The 20,597-nt window shown below is 43.0% G+C and overlaps 1 protein-coding gene across 3 annotated transcripts in view; it reads right to left on the reverse strand.

The window, feature by feature from the left end:
- The window catches only part of TSHZ2 (teashirt zinc finger homeobox 2), a 334,565-nt gene that overhangs the window by 305,373 nt on the left and 8,595 nt on the right, over positions 1-20,597 (reverse strand). The window contains exon 2 of one of the 3 annotated variants that reach the window (XM_081916715.1): positions 1,664-1,733. The exons of the other annotated variants lie outside the window; for them this stretch is intronic. The gene's annotated coding sequence lies outside the window, so the exon portion shown is untranslated. The remainder of the gene's footprint in view (positions 1-1,663; positions 1,734-20,597) is intronic. 3 annotated transcript variants of the gene reach the window in all.

Raw genomic sequence — 20,597 nt, forward strand, 5'->3', positions numbered from 1 at the left:
CTTGCTGGTGTATAGACAGCCAATGAGGTGCAGCGGTTTGAATGGGGGACTAGGATTTGGGATAAAGGTAAAGGTAAAGGTACCCCTGCCCATACGGGCCAGTCGTGTCCGACTCTAGGGTTGTGCGCCCATCTCACTTAAGAGGCCGGGGGCCAGCGCTGTCCGGAGACACTTCCGGGTCACGTGGCCAGTGTGATGAAGCTGCTCTGGCGAGCCGGCACCAGCGCAGCACACAGAAATGCCGTTTACCTTCCCGCTATAAAGCGGTACCTATTTATCTACTTGCACTTAGGAGTGCTTTCGAACTGCTAGGTGGGCAGGAGCTGGGACCGAAAAATGGGAGCTCACCCCACCGCAGGGATTCGAACTGCTGACCATACGATCGGCAAGCCCTAGACGCTGAGGTTTTACCCACAGCGCCATCCCTAGGATTTGGGATACCAGGGCTCATATCCCCATTCAGCTATGATGTTCACCTTGGGCCAGGCCCTCTCTCTTTAGCTAACACACATTGCGGGGTCGTTGAGGGGGGGTGGGAAGAGGAGCAAGGAACTACTGTGAACTCACTGGAGAAAAAGTAGGAAGCAAACGCAGCAATAATAATACATTTTTGTACACCACTTCAAGAAGGATTTAAAAAAAATGAAAATGAAAAGTGGTCTATACATTTCAACAACCAATAAAAAAAATACTGTGGTCCACTTCAAATGGTTATGCAGGCACACACACACACAAAAAAAACCCACTTGAATTTATGTTCTTATTCCTTCGCTGAAAAGGGGAGTGATGTATCCACCTGTATGTATGGGGAAATGTACGGAGCGTCTCCATCAGAGCGTAGGCTATGAGCATGTTGCACATAAAAACATAAAACAAAAACTGCACCTTGCCTAGGAAATGGCAAGGTAGCTCTGCATTGGGTCTTCGACAAACTTAGGAGAGATGAAATTAAATCGCACAAAGAGTAATTCACCTCTCCAGGTCATTAAAGGATTAAAAGGACATCTGATGGCTCCCCTTATGGAAACTCAGCCCCCTTGTTGCATCCAGAGGCTGAAAATTTTGAAATCCCAGAGCTGACTGTCCAGAGAGGATTAGAGATCACTGTCACATCTGAAATGTCTGGCTCTCAATGAAATTATCGTTGTGGGGTAGGTTTACAAAGACATTTTCAACATGTGCAGGGGAACAACAAAGGGAGAGGGGCCGGATATATCAGCACAGTTCAGATCAAATTCAATTACAGCCGAGAAAGTGACACTTGCCACGTCCTCGGTGACCTGCTTCCGCCCAGCCTGCCTGCCCTGTGTGACCAGCCCAGTCTCCCAGGTAAGAAAACTCACACCCTACACGGGAGCCATTCAGAGCCGTCACCGGGCTCAGCGTACGAAGTGGGAATGTCTGCATGCAGAAATACAGATGTAATCAGAGATTTTCAAGACGTGAATGCAAACAGGGTTGTTAGTGTGTGCCAATTATTGTTCTGAATGGTCTCCAGGGTCTGTAAGAAGCACCTGCAGCAATCTGGGCACAGCTGGGGAGGGTGACGCGGAACCTATTTTAGCACATCACCGTGCTGCCGAATCATCCTGCTCACTGATATGGGCTGTTGCTGAGAAGAACAGAAGAAGAAAAGCCCTGCTGGGTTCCACCAAAGGCCTACCTGGTTCAGCATGCTGCTTCCTACAGTGGCCAAGGAAACAGATGCCTCTGGGAGCCCCCAAACAGGAGATCTGGGCAATATAATAATAATAATAATAATAATAATAATAATAATAATAATAATATTTACACCCCGCCCATCTGGCTGGGTTTCCCCAGCCATTCTAGGTGGCTTCCAACAGAATATTAAAATACAATAGTCTATTAACCATTAAAAGCTTCCCTAAACAGGGCTGCCTTCAGATGTCTTCTAAAAGTCTGGTAGTTGTTTTTCTCTTTGACATCTGATGGGAGGGCGTTCCACAGGGCGGATGCCACTAACAAGAAAGCCCTCTACCTGGTTCCCTGTAACTTGGCTTCTCACAGCGAGGGAACCTCCAGTAGGCCATCAGTGCTGGACCTCAGTGTCTGGGCAGAACAATGGGAGTGGAGGCGCTCCTTCAGGTATACTGGGCTGAGTCCATTTAGGGCTTTAAAGGTCAGCACCGACACTTTGAATTGTGCTTGGAAATGTACTGCGAGCCAGCGTAGGTCTTTCAAGACTGGGGTTATGTGGTCTCAGCAGCCGCTCCCAGTCACCAGTCTAGTTGCCGCATTCTGGATTAGTTGTAGTTTCCGGTTCACCTTCAAAGGTAGCCCCACATAGAGCACATTGCAGTAGTCCAAGCGAGAGATAACTCTCCCCAGCAACTGTATTTAAAGGAATGCACTTTCTGTTTTTTGGAGGCAGTACATACTCTTCCTGAGTAGTAGCCATTGATCCACTACCACATATTTGTCTAATGATAATCCCTTCGGGTGAGATAACATTGGCTGTCAGATTTCAACCTGTAAGCTGAACTTGGCTTGCTGTGGCTGCCTCAAGATGTAAAGTGGGGCAGGGGGAGAGATGACTCTGTATATCCTTAAGCAGAATGGTTAGGTGATTTTCTAACGCATTCTGTTAGTCGCTTAGAAAGATAGGGTGAAGAGTGGCCTAGGCTTTTAAGAGCATTTATAGTTGTTTCTTCACCCTTGGTGTCCAGGATACTGCCAAGTTAAAAATAGTCTCAACTCTTAACCACTAAGAGCTTAGTGTATAGTCTCGACTTGCACATCATACAAATCTTTTGCTTTTAAAAACAAACAAATACCACATATGCATTTTATCCACATATATAGTCACCTGTCATCTCAAAATGAATCCAAAACTGATTCTAGGATCAGGTGTGGTGTGAGTTGGAGATGGCATAGGAGCTGGTCAATAGGCACCCTCAACAGCTGACTTGTCCCCATTTACACTTAAATACTGCAAGGAATATTCCTGGGGGAGGCAGAAGAAAGAGCAGAAGTACTAATAGCCTATGCCACTTTTAAGATATTGCATCTGCCTTTACTCAAACACAAAACACAATATCCAAAAGGGGATATCCAATATCCAAAAAGGGAGGGGGATGACAAATCAGAGCAATATCCCAAAAGCATAATAAAGAGATGAAAAACATAGCCATGATCTCTTATTAGAAATCACAGCAAGATTAACACTCTCCCATCCCGTATTAATGGGAAAATAATAGAAAAAGCACCCATGAATGTTTGGAATGGCACCAATATAGAGAATACAGGTTTCTTATACAATAGTAATGAATAAGCTCACTTATTTTATCTCCTGTGAGAAGGAGATAAATGTACAGAAAGTTCTACCAGAGGAAAAGCAATGCAATTTGTCCAAAACTAAAATAAATATAGGCTACAGGACAATATCAAGAAACAGGAACGGATAAAGGTGTAAAAGACCAGGATGAAAGCAGCTTAATAATGTAATGTAATAAGGGAGCAATCCTATAGCAAGATCCACTAGGATGAGTGGGGTTGGGATCCAGCAAATCTTCTGATGAATCAGGAGGTTCCTGGTACAGCTGGGCTATTCCAACATTGCTCCTCATCCTTAGCTCAGCTGGAGATAAGCCAATATTTCCCTCATCTCAGGTTGACCAGGACCCACCTGGCTGAGCTAAACCTAGTAGATATAAAGCTGCTATAAGTCCCCAAAAGGGGGTATTCCACAGGTGGGACCAGAGAGAGGGGACTTAGGTGGAATCCTAAGCCTACACAGCATGATCACGTGGCAACACAGCATAATTTAAGCCAGCAAGAAGGGTGATGTAACACTATTTTAAAGTCTTTCTTTTCTCCAGCTAGGCTTAGGCTGGCTCATGTGGCATTAGCCCTGCCGCAGGATGGCGTTTTGATCTGGCATATTTTACGCTGACTTAACTTTACACCGGGACATGGGGTGGCGCTGTGGTCTAAACCACTGAGCCTCTTGGGCTTGCCAATCAGAAGGTCGGCGGTTCGAATCCCCATGATGGGGTGAGCTCCTGTTGCTCGGTCCCAGCTCTTGCCAACCTAGGAGTTCGAAAGCAGGCCAAAAAGTGCAAGTAGATAAACTTGCGGGAAGGTAAACGGCGTTTCCGTGCTCTGCTCTGGTTTGGTGTTCTGTTGCACCAGAAGCGGCTTAGTCATACTGGACATATGAACTGGAAAAACTGTCTGCGGACAAACGCTGGCTCCCTCGGCCTGGAAAGCGAGATGAGCGCCGCAACCCCAGAGTCATCTGCGACTGGACTTAACTGTCAGGGATCCTTTACCTTTACCTTTACACCAGCTTCTTGTGTATAGGATTGCCCTGCAATCCTACAGACACTTTTTGGGACATGAGCCCAGTTAACATAGTGGTACCTACTTGCATAGGATCATGTTTTAAATTATATACCAAAGTAAATGTTGGAATAATGTATTTATCAAATAATAGGATTCCCCAGGAGTTTTTTTTATTTAAATCTCCAGTGGATTTTGTAAATATTTTGTAACTATAACAAGGTTTGGGTGACTGACATGGTGAGGAGTCTAAGGCATTAGGTAATGCCCATTTTATCTCTTTTTGCCTGATCTATCTATCTATCTGCTGAAAAGGTAGAAATATTTCTAAATGCAAGTGTGGAATCTGCAGGAGAAAATGTTGTTTCTTACTTCTTGATCTTCATCAGAGGTTATCCATGGAAAACCTGACTGCCAATTAGAATGGTAATGAGTTCCAGTTGTATGCCAATTTGTTCAATATTATCAATTCCTCTTTTTAGATTAAAGGGTCCAGTCATTTTCACCCGTGACACACATCAATCACAGCCACACTTGTAGTTTTTAAGGTGGCGGAAATAGTTGCAGTGTATGCATACCCATCACAAGAGTGAAAGACGATTTGGCACTAAAAGATTAACATACAGATGGTTTATCATGCATGTTTTGCTCATAAGAATTAAGATAGTTTGGTGCAAACAGAAATACAGTTCCGAGAGTGGTGCAACAATCCATCCCTCTTCCCAGGGAACTCTATGAATTGTGGCTCTGTGAGAAGAACTGGAGTATCCTAACAACTCTCGTTCTTAAATGACTACACTTCCCAGGATGCTCTGGGAGATGCCATGACTGTTTAAAGCAGCATAGTACTGCTATAAATGTATAGTACAGATGGGGCCTAACTGATGAACATTTTTGATGGGAATGTGGTAGATTTATTGAGAGCATGGTAAATTTAGACCGCCACACTTACTGAATTAGGGCCCAGAAATCAGGTTCTCCTCACAGAGAGCATGCAGTGCAGTGAGATCACCACAACCGCTTGCTGATTGGTGGGGTGGGTATGTTTGGATAGCTACCTGATTGGTCCCTCGGAGGCATGGAACTGCTTCTGACCAATGGGTGCTTCAATTTGCATCTTAGGGACTTTTATATACCACTGCACAATCGCGTTGGGCTTCCTCATTTTCGCTTCATGCACCGGATCACCCGACCACCCTTCCCTATATTTAGGGCTTGATTGACCTTGCTATACCGTCGTGGGTTGTCTGCTCTTGGGGCAGGAGCCCGGTAGCAATTTTTCCCACTTGGCCGATTGGCTGGTCCCATTTGGGTTTTGCCTACCGTGTAGCAAATCATCATAACTCTGTAAGGTTTGCGGTTAGGCATTGGTTAATGTGTGGTGGAGGGGACTAGGTGTGGCTGTGGCCTGTCCCTCCAATGGTTGCTGTGTGGGTATTCCATTAAAGGAATCCAGGGGCTCCACATGCTTTTGTCCGACCCCTGAAAGGGGGATAGTAAAGGTAAAGGGACCCCTGACCATTAGGTCCAGTCGTGACCGACTGGGGTTGCGGCGCTCATCGCACTCTATTGGCCAAGGGAGCCGGTGTACAGCTTCCAGGTCATGTGGCCAGCATGACTAAGCTGCTTCTGCTGAACCAGAGCAGTGCATGGAAACACCGTTTACCTTCCCACCAGAGTGGTACCTATTTATCTACTTGCACTTTGACGTGCTTTCGAACTGCTAGGTTGGCAGGAGCAGGGACCGAGCGATGGGAGCTCACCCCGTCGCGGGGATTCGAACCTCCGACCTTCTGATCGGCAAGTCCTAGTCTCTGTGGTCTAACCCACAGCGCCACCCGCATCCCAAGTGAAAGAGTTGTTAGGAAAGGGGGATAGGGCCATACAAAATTCCCTGGGAGCATTCTGGGCGTGATCTTGGGATCTGCTCCCATCCCAATCGATCTCCCAGTGTGCTTACCTTTGCTGACCTCTGTGCTGGCAGTTGTCAGTTCTGTTCCTGCCTGGACAGTCCTGGTCAGGTTCAGATAGTCTGAACCAATGCCTAAGCAAACCAATCACAGCCTGTAATCAATAAGGTTGTGGCCAAAATTATGCCAAAACCTCAAACTAAAATTTGAGTCCTGTGTGAATTTATTTCTAGGCGGTTTGGGGGTCTTTACACTCAAGTGACAGAACTGCACCATTCATTCTGAACAAATGACTGGCATCTGCAACAAAAGATTGAACTTTGAGTGAATTCCAGAAATGGGTAGAGTGAAGCATAACTCATACTTCCTCAGTCACATCACCATTCCTGTGGAATGGCCTCAAGGCAGAATTGCAGGACCTGGATGTGAACTAGGTGTGATAATGCCCCTTGTTGCCTCTACCATACATGCTCTTTTGATCACAGGGCATCTGTTACGGCACCCGCAAAATACAGGAATTGGAATCCTGTAGCCTGCTGTGCAAACTGAGAGGAGAGCAATACCAAACCCATTAAAGCCATAGGTTTTGAATCCATTCTCATAAAAGATGGTTTCAACCTGATCAGGCGGCATTTGAACTCTCTTAGGATTCGGCTAAATTATCCCAGCTAAAGAGACTTGGACAGGAAGGTTACACCTAGATGCCAAGGTGATGGGCACTTTAGAAATGAGATAGATTAGATAGATTAGATAGAAAGACAGGCCTAAATGTCCTACTGAGCACTCATTTGTCTGACAGCCTGGAAAATGCCAACATTCCCAGGATTCAAGAGGAAATAGAACATTGCATCTCCACTGCAAAATGCACAACGCACCTTGATAATGTCAGTTGCTCTATGTAAAAGAAAAGCAGTTAAGTCCCAGAGCAATTTGAAATACAATAAGAAAAACTAAACAGTCCCCGCACAGCTGAACCACAGAAATCTCCAAGTTGTTCCCTTTTTTACCTCTCGATATCAGCCAAGTGATGTGACCTGTACACACTTTGACACACCAATTTTTCTTTGCCTCAGCCATGCCAAAGAGCTCCGCTGTCCATCTCTCCTTGTTGTGCTAACATATTTTTCTTTGTGATATCTAACTTTCCTGTCTTTGTGGTCCTGTCAAGCTGTGAGATTTCTTTTCTTTTTGTAAATTATTTTCATCCCCTTGTTTTTTTGTCTCTGTGTGTGTGTGTGTGTGTGTGTGCGCGCGCGCGCAATCAGGCCCTACCCCCATCTGCAGTCTGAAGCAGTACAGTCTGGGCACAGTTTTGCCAGCAAGAAAATAAGATGAAATGGTGAAGAAATAAGATACACATAGGAATAAGCAGCCACTCACTACAGCTCTAGGAAGGGAAGTGCTTAGAGCAGCCTTTTCCGGTCCAATAGAAGTTGCAGTCTGAAGGGCACAAGGTTGGCAAAGGCTGCCAAAGACTATCTAGTACAGCAAAATGTTAGAATGGGGAACAGTCTTTAATTGACACCCACCATGTCTAGAAGAAAACACCACTAAGGGTGGTGTGCCTGGGAGCAGGGAATCTCTGGGTGGCCTTCTTGAGTTCTCAGTTTAGCTTTCAGTTTCCTCTTCCTGGATTGCTTCTGTTTCTAATATGTAATAGCTCATCACTTCAAGTAAAGGAATCTGTACTTGCCTTATACCTTACTTCATGAACAACTTGGAACTCAAACGCTGCAAACCCGGAAGTAGGTGAGCTGCTTTGCGAACTTTGTCTCGGTAGTCGAATGTCTGGTGCGGCTTCCGCAGCTTCCTATTGGTTGCAGGATGCTCCTTCAGCCAATCGGAAGCCACCCTTGGTTTCCAAATATTTTGGAAGTCGAAAGGACTTCCGGAATGCATTCTGTTCAAAAACCAAGGTATGACTGTAACTGTGTCTGTCTTCCTTGGGATAAGAAGAAGAAGAAGAAGAGTTTGGATTTGATATCCCGCCTTTCACTCCCCTTCAGGAGTCTCAAAGCGGCTAACATTCTCCTTTCCCTTCCTCCCCCACAACAAACACTCTGTGAGGTAAGTGGGGCTGAGAGACTTCAAAGAAGTGTGACTAGCCCAAGGTCACCCAGCAGCTGCATGTGGAGGAGCGGAGACTCGAACCCGGTTCCCCAGATTACAAGACTACCGCTCTTAACCACTACACCAAACTGGCTCTGCAACACCAAACTGGTAGAACTACCAGAAAATTATCTCTTAAAGGGAATTTTGAATGAATCCTGCTCAGCTGAAACATCTGTAGGGATTTTGAAGGAAGTTGGAATTTATTTATTTTTTAAAGCCAGGTGAAATTCCTCTAGTGGGGTGGCCAAATTGAATTATATATTGTATGTGTTTTGGTTTTACCATTAAAAACAACCACTGTCAGGCAAGAAGGAATCGTGACTGAAATGGTGGAACATAGGTGCTGGTGGTAATTTTTCCACCCTGTGCTGTGATCCTGGGGGAAATGACCCCCCCCCCCACTGGCTGCTATTTCCCTTGTAAGAGAAACATGCCACACATGGCAGCTTCCTTCCTATGGGAAAAGAAGTTTCAGGGGTGATTTTTCACTGGGACAGAAGCACAGAAGGAAAAAATTACTTCTTCACACACCCCACTACCTCGGTACGTACTACAGTACCAGCCTTGACCCCACTGCACAGCGGTAGTGATTTTTAAAAGTCCCAGCTCCCCTCAAAATTTAGATTGCAAGCTCTTTATGACAGATGCTGTATGTATGGAATAGGTGCCGTCAGGTACGCAGAAGACTGCAATAAGCTCAAACCAAAATGGCAGAAATCGGTCTTGGCACATAATAGAAGCTAGCAAACCCTATGAAAACATCTGCATAAAGTGTGGCCAATCTGGATAGAGCCCTTTGCACAACGTCTCCCCCTGTGGTGTCCCAGCCAGCCTAGCATGTTTGTAATCCACCACAGCTGGTGCTTCTATAATTAATAGAGATATAAAAGCCCTTTTTGCAAAAGTTGTGCTTTTTTGTATTTCCCCCGCCTTCCTTTTCTTTCTTCGAGACTTGAGCGACTCCTTACCAAACACTCTGTTTATAACTTAGATAATGCATCTCCCTTCAGAATCTCAACTTTAAAGCGAACTGTTCCACATTTTTAACAATGCAAAAAAAGAGAGTTAAAAGCAAACATTCTTGTGGTTTTATTTTATTTTAGTCCCCTTTTACTCTACATAGAACAACAGTGGTTTAAAAAACTAAATCAGTAGTATTTTTTATCCCTTCAGATCAGGCTTCTTTTTTAAAATTCCTGATGGCACCGCATTTTCTAAAAGCCTAAGAATAGACCTGAAAATTCTCATGCATTAGACATATTTACAAATGTCTCTATAACCATTCTTAAGTGTCTTCTGTAAAATGAAACAGGTCACATTACATTTTAATCAGGGTTTATAATCTGCTATCTAGAATTTTATGTCACTCATGAGAAATCAAACGAGTAGGTCACCATTACATCACGCTTAAAAAATAAAATAAAACAGATTTTGAGTTCAATTATCTGGATTCCTTACATTGGAACTGAAAAGTCATTGTGGGTTTATTCCTCTCAGTGAAAATTTGTTGTTCTTACACCATTTTGTACATTCCCAAGAGCAAACATTCAACTTATGTAATTGTTTCCTGTCAAAGTTTGTGGAATCAGGGCATATTGTAATTCATTTAAATGAGAACAGTGTTTTGATTCAGGGTGTGGTCTTATACTCAAGATCTAATGACCGAGGGGCTCTAGAAGCTGACAGAACACCGCTCTGTCAGTCTCAACAACTTGAGATATGCTTTGAACTCCCCCGATACACCATTGGAACATTCCACTGCAAAGCATTTCCACCCAGAAAGTTTTGGGGAGCACCCAAAACAGGGTGGACTCATGGGTGAGACATGGGTGGGATGAAAGAGAAGCACATTAATTCCAAACCCTGTATTATGCCCCCATTGTTGATGGAAGTTTATACCAGCCCTGGACCTGGTGTCAGGAATTTTATCTTCCACCAACTTCAACAGGAAGGAGAAAAATCAAAAACAGCTCCCACTTGCCTCCCTTTCTACCCAGGTTTTCATGTCAGACCACAGTTTATGGTGCACCTCAGAACCTGATCAGAGTACAGCAGAACCAGTATATAACCACCCACCCACCCACCCACCCAAGACCAGCCCACTCGTGAGGTAAAGTGAGGTGACCGCCTCGGGCAGCAGGACTCACAGGATCCAGCCCCCAAGGAATGCATCGCCCGCTGCTTCTACGCTGGAGCAAGGGTGGCAGCAACAAATGCAGTGGATCCCTTGGAGGCTGGATCTGCCCCGTCCTTGGCAACCTCCACTCCCAATGCCACCTCTAGAGTAGCCTCTTGCAAATAGGACCTGGTATCCCAGGTCCTAGTAAAAGACTCTTAACTACTACACCACATTGGCTCTCTTGCAAGTAAGCTCTGTCTTGGCAAAGACCAGACGCTATCATTGCTGGCCAAACACTTATGAGCTTATTTATGTAAAAAGGAAAAAAGGAAAAAGTTAATTGATGTGATTAAACCAATATATACAGTAACTTCAAACACAGGCTTTCCTTTTAAAAATAAATAAGTTAATAATTAGGCAGCAATCTTCTGTGTATTCAGCTCTGATCATAGCGTAACTTTATGCTTCTGCAGATTAATGCTCATAACTTTATACTTCTACAGACTGAAAGAATGGTTGCAATCAGGACTTTTTTTCCCAGCCGGAACTCACTGGAACTCAGTTCTGGCACCTCTTTTTCTAGAAAAATAGCACTGGTTGCAATCCAAAACAATGCAGGTCTCTAATGTGCCTGTATAACTGTGCATAGGGGTTCGCCTTCTCTTCACCATCCGAGTGAACAACAAAAAGACTCTGAACTGCTTAGTTCAGATTGTGGGATCCCCAACCAATCAAAAACCACCCTCAACTCTGCAGAAAGCCTTAACTGACACATATTAGGGTTCCGTTTCTGCAAGAGTGACAAAAGCACCTTTCGTTGCCCAAGTGTCAAATTAAATTAATTTAAATTAATGCAGGCTCAAACATTCCATTAATTAACACAAAATGTTAAGTCAAATAATACAGCTTGGTCCAGAGTGGGGTTGGAGTGATGGGGGAACCCAGCCCAACCCAACCCACATTTCCTTGTCAAAATCATCTCGAAGAGATAAGATGCTAAATGGAACTCACTTCCAAATTGTTCCTTCTCATCTGTTTCTGTCAAACTAAATTATTTATCCATGTTTAAGATTTTCCCCCAAGATGCATTGCAGACCTCTGTGCATTTCAGACATTCTTTAGTTATAATTAGAGACTGAAGTTAAAAGTCACAAAATCCAGATCTGAGGCTGTAATTCAGAAAGGTACTGTGGGGGGGGGGTAGGTGTTCTGTAACATTTAGCACACATATTAGTGTTGTAGGATGTGTCGTATTTCAAAAAGCACTAATCATTTGAAGAGGTAAAAACTTTGCGCCACTGTATTACAGCCATACAAACACATTGGTAGTCTTCTTACCTCAGATCCAATCTGCTCCACAGAGCACCAAATAACCTACTTTCTTGCTCTGCAGGGGCTTAATGTTGCTGAAATGTTATCTAGAAACTAGTATGATATCATAGGCTTCAACCCAAAATTTTGTTGTATGCTTTGCCATAACATATCCATGTGTGCCCCTTCTGAGTGCGGCTCCCCATGAATGTTCTCTACAGAACGTTCTCCTCAACATTCAAGAATGTAAAAAAATTAGGACGCTGTCTTATTTTGAGTCAGACAACTGGGCTATTTTGCTCTGCGTTATCCAGGAATGTGCAGTGACCACAAGATTTACCTTGTGTCTGTGTCTGATCTGTAACATTTGGAAACAGCTCGCTTTCAGGTCCACAATGTTTCATTCTGATTTGATCTGTTATTCAGGTTCAAATCAGATCTGTTAAAACCAAAGCTGGCTTTCACCCCTCTTGGAGATAACAGGGAAATTAAAAACAACTATAGCTCCCCCCTTTTTTTTTTGCATAAACAGATGAAATATGCAGGTAAAACAAGCCCCTCCAGAGTGGATTAAACCTGCCAAATATCAATCAGATCCATCCAGGGTGTTTGTGCAGGGAATATTTAAGGTTCATTTATTTTTTTAAAAAAGAAGAGGCTTTATTTTTTTCATTTTTTGCCAGAGTTGGATGTAAGTATGGTTGTTGCTTCTGAGTAAATGAAGCTTGCCTGTGTTCAAAAAGATAAGTGCTGTGATTTTTCTACAAGAGCAGAATTTACTGTTCTGGGATGGGGAAACAGAAATCATTCTCTCCACTCGTGGAATATATTTTTTTTAGTGCAGACTATGAGGGAGGTTCTCCTGGGTAAGAAACCTGACAAATAGGTCCAATGGTTATTGTGGTAGGTATACCTTCTGTAAAATGAAACAGGTCACATTACATTTTAATCAGGGTTTATAATCTGCTGTCTAGAATTTTATGTCACTCATGAGAAATCAAATGAGTAGGTCACCATTACATCACGTTTAAAATTGAAAAATTGTGAAAAATTGAAAAATTCACTTCCTTTGCCTGCCACCTCTCACTTGAGGACTGTAGTTTCCCCCTTGCAGGACTACAATTACCAGCACCCTTAACAAATTATTGTTCCCATGATTCTTTGGGGGAAAGCTGTGTGCTTTAAATGTGCTTTGGATGTCCTTAAAGTCTATGCTGTGGCTCTGCCCCAAGGTAGAAATGAAGGCAGGGGAGGTTAAAAAATAAATCCATTGCCATACACATAGCATCTGGGCCCTTCCCTTTGCATCTTGGCCTCAGCCTCTACGTCACAAATCTCTTAAGAGAAAAATCACTGCCAAAATCTTCTCAAATTAGTGCTGGTTTTAAACATGTTGGTACCTGAAGTAAAAAAATAAAAAAATAAAGTTGAAATGATGAGCCACTTTGATAGACGTATTTTAAACGACACACAGAGTTAGAGGTCAGAAAATTGAAAATTGTGCCTCCGTTAGATCTGCTCCCTGAAGCAACTGCTTCATACAGCTCCATAGTAAAGCTGGTTGTGTGGCAAACACACACAGGCACACACAAACCCATCCTGTACCACTGGGTTCTGAGGCTCCTGTCTTGCACTGAAAGAAGCTTCAAGTGTCACAATTAGACATTTTAAATCCATATGCTTTTATGCACACTTGCTCTTCTATGCAGTGGTGCACTGAAGGCTTGTAGCCCAGAGTAGAGCATCATCTTTGCATGCATAATCTGTGCCATCCAGTGACATAGCGTGGGTTGCCAGTGCCCAGGGCCGTACAGAGGGGTTGGTTGGAAACATAGCTGTCAACTTACAGATTTGAAAATAAGGGGCCAGCAGCCTTGAAAATAAGGGACCAGCAGCCAAAATAAGGGACCTGAAGCCTCACCTGTTACAGGCACTCGTCTTCCTCTCTTCCTGCAGTCTGGTCAAACTCATGCTGGGTAGCTTTGAGAACACTGTCCAACCAACTTTGAAACCAGAGGTTCAACTGAATAGAATCTGAATCACATGCACCACAAGGCCTATCCAGCCTCAGCTTAAGATGGCTCCCCAGCCTGGCTTTGCACTGCAAAGTTTGCAGCAGCACGTGCAACAAAATGGTGTCCAGCATTCAAAACCCCCTCAGCTTGCATTAACTACCCACACACAAGGCATGCAAGCTCAACCCCCCAGTCGTTCTTAGACTTCTTATTGGGTGAGCAACACAGCCAAGCAACACAGTTGGAGCCTCCCTCCTCCCTTGCCAGCAAGGAGGGAGGGAGAGAAGCTGCTTCCTATGAAATTTAAGGGACATCATTTAAGGGGCATCCATCAATAAGGGACAGCAGCGGGACATGGCGCTGGAATAAGGGACTGTCCCTTCAAATAAGGGACACTTGACAGCTATGGTGGGAAAGGAGGGAAACTGAAGGCATGTATGTTCCAATACTTTAAAAAATATAGTTAACAATCAAAAGGAAAAGCAACTGCATTGAAATTTATCATCAACAGTTTGCAGACTGAGCAGACCAAAAGGTCTTCTCCACTATGTTGACATGCAGAGAGAACCTGGCACCACAGTTTTTAAAAAGTTTTTTTAAAAGCAAGGATAAAAGAAAAACCTTTTCCCCTTTGTAATGTAAGAAGGAACCTCTTCCAAAATTTTGGAGGAATTTCTTTTCCCCCCTCCCATGGTTTATCATGGTTTTGCCACCACTCACCCACCCACCCACCCACAAATGGTTGGAGAAGACATTTTCAGTTTTAGTTTGCATTAGTCTTGTGATGCTCACAATATATGTGTACATAGTACGAGACTTTGTTTATTAGAAAAAGAAAATATGTTTTCTATGGTTTCAACCACTTTGTAGTATGAACTTTTATTGGCCCTTTGGCTGCTCGCTTTCAGAAGGTAAGGCAGGATATAATAAACATTTAAAATAAACAAATAAAAACAAATTGGTACATAAGGGGCAGATATCAAGAATCAGAGATGGACCTCAGAAATCTCATTCAATCTCATTATCTATATATCTATCTATCTGAAATACATTACATGAAAATAATGAAGAGTTTATCATGTAGGCAATGTTTTGTTACCATTTGACAAGAGAAAATATTTAATACCATTATTTTCCCCCCACAGCTCTGGATATTAGTTTGAGTGTCACAAATAATTAAATGCTTATGAGTAAGAGACATCTTTAGACATTTTGACAATACGTATTAAGAGGCGCTTTAAGGGGAAATCTGCCAAGTGCAGTTTTTTATTTGCAATACTGAACAATGATGCACTTTGATTGAGTTTATGCTATATCCCCCCCCCTCCCTTCACACTGTGGAACAAGAACGGAAGAGGATAAACATGAGGAATGAGGGATTTCCAGTTGTCCAGATATCTGAATTGCTTATGTTTAGCACAGCTTGAAGGCCATGATAACTACAGTCCTGGTTTCGCCACAGATGTGGGGTGGATGGGGAAAGAGATTCTGTGTGACCAGACACAAGCTGAAGAGCCATGACACACAGGCTGCAATCCAGAGCACTCCCACAGGCACGATGATGCACTCCAAGCTAGTCATGGCAGATGCAGCTCAGTAAGAGCATCCTTCTTCCCCTCCCATATCCAGCAGTGAAGAAGCCTGGCCTGTGTTACTGGTGTCTTGCCACATCGCCGACACAAAGTGACTAACCCTACCTACATACGCTGTACAAGACAAAAGCTTTCTTCTGCAATCTTTAAAAGAGAGAACAGCAGCATCCGATAACTCTGTCTGAGCTTTACTGAGAAGATATGGCATGGGCATGGATGCCTGGTGAGGAAAAGCATAAAGCAATGCATTGTAGGTGAGAGATCAGCTTTCACAGCTAGGTTAGCCACTGTGCTAATTGATCTGAAGTTTTTCAGAATCGGAAACCAATTTTAATCCCAAACTACAGGACGGGACCCGATGTAAATATTCAGTCATGTGTCCATGTGTCTCAGGTCTGTCCTTTCCTTGTTTTCCTCTCCCCACCCCGCTCCCTCTTTCTAGTTCTTCCTCCCTGCTGTAGCCCCAATGGTATAGTGTGTGTTAGGAAGTTGCAGCCTACCAGTGGGTGGTGCAGAGTGAACTGTTTCCGTATTCTAATAACGTCACAGTTATTTCTTAGGTGCTTTATTTGCAGAGATCATTCCTTGTGATCCCCTGATATACCCTGCAGCTCAAATCATGGTGGCTCTTCATTCCTGGCTTGAATAGGGAGCAAAACAAAATCAGTGTGAAAGCTTAGCATATTGTTCAGCGGTGCAACCTCAAAACTATGCTGCTAGAATTGATCGAGGTATTTTGTCCGGCGCCTTAAGCTGTCCCATTTTTTACTGAGCTATCTGCTGACAATATTGTTAGAGCGATGCCAATGCAGCATTAATTACATTTTGCTCTCTTTTTAAGGTTTCGTGTTCCTGTATGTTTTTCCCATCATGGAACAATTCCCCACGATGACTCTTGCAACAGAGAATTCCCATGCAAATGCATCTGGTGCAGATGAGGGAATTGCCGCCTGCAGTTGTGGGAAGCTGATCGTCCAGTGATGGGAAAAGCACGTTGTGCGAATGAACTGTTAGTCAGTCCCATGATATTGGGTAGCACTTAATTATGTTTCCTTTGCGGAGCACCTTTCAAAGTTGGCCACTGTGATATCATCACTGGAGAATGCTGCAAGGATACATTACTCTGGGCATAGCCTTGACGTTTAGGGCTGAGCCAAACTATTCATGGTTTTCCACAAATGTTTCTTGGAGCGTTGAAAGGCATCTCAACCTGTTGATGATTTTTCAGGATTCCTTGAGAAAAATGCTCACTTATTCATTTACATGAACTTTGGTCTCAATTGCCATGTCACCCACCTGATTGGTTAGGTAGCATTATAATATAATCACTTTTAGGGTATGATCGGCCAGGCATCTGCTCTCTTATATAACCAGGAAGCTCTCTTATATCAGATTAGACTAACTGCCCATTCTCACCAGCAGCAGTTTGCCAAAATCCCTTGGATATGCAAGGGATTCAAAGATGCTAAACAGCAATGCAAAAGCTGTTATCGCAGGAAAAAATTCCACCCCCACTTAAACTGAAAAATCAAAACTGCAGAATAATCAGCCCAACTGCCTTGAAAATACATGTATGCATGCAGAAAACATATGGGTGAATGTATAAACGAATTGCATGTAAGTAGTGTGCTGAATTTATACATTTTTAAATAATATACAATATCTGCATGATTTGTTTTAGATGTATCTAAGAATGCACAGTGGTAATACAAGGTTGTATATGGAAATTACTAAATGAAATGCATGTATGCACATACAGATAAACCCATTCCTTCCTAACAATCCCATAATTATCCAGCTTAAATAATGAAACATCTCCTTTGCACTTCTGGTGCAAAAAGAGACACCATCGTTCTGTTCTGTCCGTTGCTTATTACTGAGTACATAATGAATCTCCAAAGATAGAACATGCTACTTTGTTTTAGGTGGGAGTAAGTCCCATTGACCTCCATAGGGCTTACTTCTGAAAGGACATCTATAGGATTGTGGTGTTAATTTGCCCATCAAGGAAGCTGATGTAACAGTGCATATCCACCAAATTCAACTGCTTACCTAAATAAGTAAATAGCTTAGACAGATGCCTCAGCAATGTTGAAACAGCAAATTCCTAAGCGCCACATTTGTATACCCCTTCCTATCAATGCGGGACGCGGGTGGCGCTGTGGGTTAAACCACTGAGCCTAGGACTTGCCGATCAGAAGGTTGGCAGTTCAAATTCCCACGACGGGGTGAGCTCCCGTTGCTCGGTCCCAGCTCCTGCCAACCTAGCAGTTCGAAAGCACGTCAAAGTGCAAGTAGATAAATAGGTACCGCTCTGGCGGGAAGGTAAACGGCCTTTCTGTGCGCTGCTCTGGTTCGCCAGAAGTGGCTTAGTCATGCTGGCCACATGACCCGGAAGCTGTACGCCGGCTCCCTTGGCCAGTAAAGCGAGATGAGCGCCGCAACCCCAGAGTTGGCCATGACTGGACCAAACGGTCAGGGATCCCTTTACCTTTACTCCTATCAATGCATGCAACTTCTCCAGGCAGATTTATACAAGCTTCTGTGGCAGCTCCAGACTACTTAGTCTGTATCCTACCTTTCTCCATTTTAAAGGACATAAGAGGGCTCCTATCACTCATAACTACTATTTCTTCCCCACTGGTTACTTTGGCCAGGTTTATCAATATTGCAGTTCAAACTGCAGGATGAAGAGTTTGGCACACATCTCTAGCTGGCATCCTTTGTTTGTCTCTTTCCTGCCCCTAAATTGACATGCTTTAAGAGATCCGGCTCTTTTCCTAGAAAAAGTCACTTACCGTCTGGAACAAAATGAGATGATCACCTGTGTACACATAGAATTACAGATCTGGCAATCCTTGAAGGGGATTTAAGAGAATGATGGTGTTGCAAGATGTGCATCATTATGCCATCTCATAAACCAAACTATTTCTCACCACTGCACAGAAGGACCTCTCAGTAGTATCAGCGGAAAAGACCAAAGAAATACACAGGCTATTAACTTCTGCATTCTGATGCCTTTGATTCCATCCCTTTTTCTTTCCTAAACACGGTTAGCTGAAATCGCACAGTAGATTTTTGATGGATATAATTATTTTCATTAAAATAGCAAGCAGCATGGTGCATCTTTTTCCAGGGCAGATTGTACCGGAATTCTTACAGAAACAGGCCAAATATTGTATGTCGGAGTGACACCTTGGGAATATTTAATAGTATTTTTTAAAAGTTATAATAGCAATAGAATTCTTTACAAGTTAGAATTCTTTACAAGCAACAGAATTCTTTACAAGTTAAGATCAGCTACATCTTGGTTTGATGTTTAAAAGAGAGAAAACAAGAGTTGGGAAGTTGTTTTAAAAATTAACTATTATGGTAAGCCAAAATACAAATCTTTTAGGAAAACTGGGCTTTTCCTCGTATACATACAGAAAACCAGGCACAACAGGTTTTTCAATTAAAGTAGTCTTCTGAGAGTGCTAGAGGACGAACCAAAAGCTTCTTAAAACCCTTATTGCTTCGCATATTTGCCACCTGGGGCTATGGATCTGTTCTTCCCCAGTAAAAAAAAAAGTTTCTGTCGCTGCTGTTGTTCTTTTTCTGACATGCCCAATTTTAATGGTTATTCAAGATGGATCACGCTATTTTCACACGTTCGATGGCTCTGCTTTTCCATAACCATTTAAGGTAGAGAAGATGGTGCCTATCACACTCCCCTTTGCATCATGAACAACTTTAATGAGGTAGGGTATCATTAGATGATAGCAGTTTTATGCTGAATGCAAGGAGGAGAATATAGGCACTTACCCAGCAAAGAGCAAGATAGAGAAATAATAGATACAATATGCAGAGATGAAAGAGCAAAGACGGCATCTCATTTACATTAATACAATAAAAATGCAGCACTAATGCGGCAACTTTTCCCTCGGAATTTTCTCTCTCTCCCCCAATAAAGTTGAACAATATTATGTTTATTATCACAAAGAGCTTAAAAGGAAGAGAATGCATTTGCCACAAACGCGTAAGCATTACAGCACAGCTCCTGGCTATTAATATGTTTGAATTTAATTGCTCCTAATAGAAAATTTCATCAAAATGAACTTCGTAGCAGCACCTGAAAACGGGTGATGGAATCAATTGGAACTGAACATCTGCACTTGGCGAACAGCAGCCAAAGCAGAGCAAACCGATGGAAGCAGCTTGGTTTTTGCCTTCCCTACAATTTATACCACCAGCACAAGCATGCTAAGTTTTTTGTTATGTTGGGACTTAATATCCCCCCCCCCCGATGAGTTGGGGGCTCTTTTGTTCTTTAACAAAACAACTGTCTCAAGCGTCCCAGAGCATATAAAGATTTATTCCGTCTTCTGCAATTTGGAAAACTAAATCTTCCTATCAGCAAGATTGCAAGGGTCACGTTTCTCTGTAGCCTCCCGATGGGTAGCTTAAAACAATGCATGTGTGGGCAGGACTGAGAATGGAGACCCACATAAATGCACATTTATTTAAATTTTGGGATCAATTTTTAACAAAACGACTGTTTCAAACAGTTTTGAGCATTTGAAAATTCTCTCTCTCTCTGTAGCAGTTTGCAAGACTAACACCTCATATCAACAAAACTCTCAGTGCCTTGTTTTTCTATAACCTTTTTATTTGCGCCTGGGTATGGATGTGGAGGAATGTACGTGTGGGAACTGAGAGCATGGAGATGCACATATGCACATTTATTTACATTTAGATATTCCTAAAGGAGATTCGGTTTCGCCTTGGCCAGATTTCTTGGAGACCATTAAACAGCATTACTGCAGGCCATAGATCATAAACAATGTATTTCCCTCCCCCACCCCCTGCTCCAGAGCTTATTACTTTTTTTGCAGATAATGTTAGGCCTTTTTCTTCCTGATGGTAAAACTGTGCTTCTTCAGGAATAAAGAACATCTCCCCTTTTCCATTCTAAACCTTTAGCTCCTGATTCTAGTATTTTCAACTATTTTTAAATCCCTCTCTTAAAAAAAATAAGTGACTATCAACAACAGTTGCCAAAGGGAATGTGTAAATCTAATGGGGAACTGTGCTCGTCTGTGACCCATTTCCCCAAGAAATCTTACAAAGACACCATTCCCTAGTTGCTTTTCAGCATGAAGGTATGCCTAGCTCGCAATAGGTGGCATTAAGCATCTGGTTTAAAAAATGGCTTTAAAAGATGCAAAATGCCAAGCGCCTTGCATCAGAGGTTATC

This window comes from Podarcis melisellensis (assembly GCF_964234715.1).
Source record: "Podarcis melisellensis genome assembly, chromosome: 6".
In the NCBI taxonomy this organism is placed as follows: domain Eukaryota; kingdom Metazoa; phylum Chordata; class Lepidosauria; order Squamata; family Lacertidae; genus Podarcis; species Podarcis melisellensis.